The sequence below is a fragment of the Eutrema salsugineum genome, unplaced genomic scaffold (assembly GCF_000478725.1).
Source record: "Eutrema salsugineum unplaced genomic scaffold, Eutsalg1_0 scaffold_8, whole genome shotgun sequence".
Classification (NCBI taxonomy): domain Eukaryota; kingdom Viridiplantae; phylum Streptophyta; class Magnoliopsida; order Brassicales; family Brassicaceae; genus Eutrema; species Eutrema salsugineum.
Window position 1 is genome coordinate 2,943,784 of NW_006256414.1, and position 4,068 is coordinate 2,947,851.

Sequence of the window (4,068 nt, forward strand, 5' to 3'; positions counted from 1 at the left end):
TCGACGGATCGCTATATTTGGGCATATACGAAGAATGGGTCTTACCACTATATAGTGGTTACTGGTTTGCCACTCATCCCCCTCTGATACCCCCTCCGTGTCACCTCCACAAGAGTAGTTGAAAACAGAGCTCAAACGGCGGGTTTGGAAATTAAGGACGTAATATTGAATAACACTTGTCGTCTGTGCCAGCAAGACGTGGAATCCATCAATCATGTCATGTTCCAATGTGATTCTGCTCAACAGATCCTGCAGCTTGCGCAGCTACCAGCTCCGGTATCTGGTTTTTCATGGGATCTGTATAGTAATGTGGCTTTTCTGTTGGATGCTATGGATGACTCGACACTAGGAAAGGAGATTCAAAACTCTTTACCTTGGGTGCTGTGGCATATTTGGAAGAACAGGAACTCTATTCTCTTTGCCAATCAGCAAGAAGCCACAGTGGTGATTGTGCGTCGAACACAAGAGGAAGCGGACCTATGGAATAAACTGAATGCTCCCATAGAAACAGAGGATCGTAACAGGAATTTTAACTGGTCTTGTCGATTCTTTGTGGCATCCTCCTTTGGTGGGTATTGCCAAATGTAACATGAATGCCAATTGGAGGAATGAGAGGCTTCATAGTGGAGAAGCTTGGATTATACAAGATCACACAGGATTTTTCCTATTTCATGCTAGAGAGGCCTTCACACCCTCTCCAAATAGACTGGTCGTGGAGCTTCGTGGATTAATTTGGACCCTTCAGTGTTTGCAAGATTTGCACTTTATGGAAGTCATCGTCATGTCAGATTTTCGTATGATGATAGAGGCAATCTCAAAATCCATCGATTGACCTAGATTTCGCACCCTTACAGAACAAGTTTCTCAGCTTTGCTCTGGGTTTTCTTTCATATCCATTGAACATGAGTCAACTGAGGCGAACAGAGCAGCAAGAGCAATTACGAAGAGTGTGACCCGGGATGGCAGATTTCAATTTTATCTGGCTAGGGATGGACCAGCTTGGTTGCTTAATCTTGTTTGTTAGGTTCGGTTTTACTTAGATGTATCTTAAAACCCTTCCCTTAGGTGTTTGATGCTCTGCTTTTAAGAAGCTGTTTTTGTACTTTCATCTTACAATCAATATTTAATCACAGACGATAAAAAATAAAAATAAAATAGGACTTTCCACATTTCTTGACTTTATTGATTACTTCGATTTATACTTAATACATATATTAAACAATAAATTTACATGTGATACATATTCCAATTGGTTTGAAGTGAAACACGTCAAGACTTGTTTAATTCCAATTTGTTTGAAGTGAAACGCGTCAAGAATCTATAAGGATTTTTATGTAGAAGATTCTCTTCAAAGGTTAATTAATACTTCTTTTAAAGATTTTAGAATAAAGAAAATGCTGTAAGAATATTAAAACCTAAACTTACCATTCAAATTATGATGAGAACATAAAATTATAAGCGAGATTCTATCCCAAAAAAAAAAAAGATCACTTCAACATGAGCATGATATAAGGTAAGGCAGGTATGAGAAGCAAAGCAAAGACAACGATAAAGAGAATGATAGCGTAACAAGTCCATTTCCTAGAGCTCTTTTGGTGCTCTCTCGCATCTTGGAGCTGATCTGTCCCTCTTCTCACGAACGAGCTCGCTTTAGACACGTGGCTTTCTATGTCATTTAGTTGCTGCCCTTGTGCTTCCACCAAAGCCGCCATGTCTAAGAACACTTGGTGTAGCTCAATAAGATTCTTCTCTATCTCTTTGACAGCATCGTGTCTTTCTTGAATCCGTGTCCAATATTCGGCCCCTCCCTTGCTCTTGAATCGCTTTCTGGAGAAAATTCTCACTTTCACCGCTCGAAATCAAATTTTCAATCGTCTGTTCGTCCGCCTTTTCACCTGTTATCGTGAAATATCTGCAAAAATTTGAACAAGGATAGGTTAAAATAATAACTTGTAACCCAAGGTAAGGTTAAAGCATAGCGTGTAACTTATATCCCAAGGAAACGAATAAAGCAAGGAAAAAGGGAGAAGAAAGAGAGAAATATTTTCTTCACCTACCTCTACCAATTTTACTTATTACCCAAAACAATATCAATGTCTGTTTCCAAACATACCTCTACATTAAGGTAATGAGGATCCGTAGTGGGACTGTCTTCAACTTTGTTTTTGCTACACTTGTATCATGCAAAGATGGCTTATCCTCGTCATCACTTTTATCGGCTCCGCTTTTCACTGGTTCTTGATGGCGCCTCACCATTTCGTGCAATTAATTTAGTGCCAGAGGAGCAAATTTATCTATAGTGGAGTTTCCAGTGGTTGTCTTCATATGAGCCATTCTAGAGAAGTGCTCGATCGATTGAATTGCGATGAAGATGAATTTGAAGGCGCACCTTCTTTCCACGATGGAGTTAGCGATTCCGATTGGAGACGTTTCTCAGGTCTCGGCGACAACTGAATTTTTTTTGATGAAGTTAAATAAATTAAAAGAAAAAAAAACAATAAATATGATAGATCTGTAATCATGCATACTGTAATTGGGCTTTTAGATTTTACTCATTATTATCGAATTAAAGAAAAAAATTTATTAGAGATAGAGTATTCTAGGCATTTGTCCTTTTAAACTGAACCGAGGGAACCGAACAGCAATACTATAAATATATCCGAATTTCAGTGGTTTGGTTTGGTACCAAACCGAACCGACCAGGTCTTCGTTTATTTTTTTCCTATTTCCCTTAACTAACATATACCAAGTCGTTTAAGTGCTTTATTTTTTTTAATGAACTATAAATTACCTAAAATCAGATTGGTTAGTGTCAGATTTACTCAACGGATGCCAACCAAATTACTAATAACTAGGTGTTTAGCCCGCGACTTACGCGGACCGAAAAGTTTCATTAAAACCTAAAATAAAATTTTATGTCATAAATCAAAAATAATTAGATCAAGAATTTAATACATACAAAATTCAAATAAAGCTAACCTATGAAAGTAATTATTGTCTAACATTAAAAACTTTAAAATCAAGACTAATAAGTGTATGAAATCAATAAAAACAAATTAAAATAAAATTAATATAAATTATTCATCTTTTTCTCTTTTTATCTTTTAATTTTTTTTCTCTATCATTTTCTTCTTTCTTTCTTTTTTTGTTTTTTTGTTTTTTTTCTTCTTTATTTTCTATGTCTTTTTTTTTTTACTTTTTATTCTGCTGGTTTTTTTTTCACGTCTTCTTCTTCTCCACATCTTTTCCTTTTTCCTCTCATACATCTTTTGATTTTCTTCTCTTCTAGGTTTTATTCCCTTTTTTCTTCTTCTTCAATGTTTTATTATTCTATTTCTTCTTCTTTTTTTTTCCTTTTTCATTGTCATCGTCTTCTTCGTTATCACCGACTTCTTATTCTTCTGGTGTTTTTCGGCTTTCACCTCATCTTCATATTCTTCTACTTTCTCCAATTCCTCATCTTTTAAGGTTTTCATCCAATTTTTTCTCTTTCCTATCTTCTTCTTCTACTTTGTCTTCTAATTTATTTATTTTCTCCTTCAACAGATTCTTATTCCACTTCTTCCAATTATTCTTCCTCTCTCCAAATTCTTCATCATATTTTAAAGATCTTTGTCTTATCTGCCTTTTTTACTCCTCTCATGGTTTATATTTTCCTTTTTTAGTTTTTTTTTCTTATATTTTTGAGTTCTTTTTTTTATCGTTATTTGTTTTCAAATTGTTCTTCTTTATTGTATTCATTTTTTTTACTTCTTATTCATCTGATTTGTCTTCGTTTTTTCATCATATTTACTTTTTTCAACTTTGTCTTCTTCATCTTCTAGTTTTCTTCCACTTTATTATTCTTTCTTTCACTTCCTCTACTATCTATTGGTTTTCTTTTATGACTTCTTCTTCTGATTATCTTTTTTCTTCTCCAATTGGTCATTTAATTTTTTTTGTTCATCGTCATCGACCTATCCGACTATACTTGTTCACTGTATTATTTTTTGTTCATATTATCGTTGTTTTCTTATTCTTCTACTTTTTCTTTATTTTTTAGCTTTTCTATTCTTTGTTTTTTCCTTC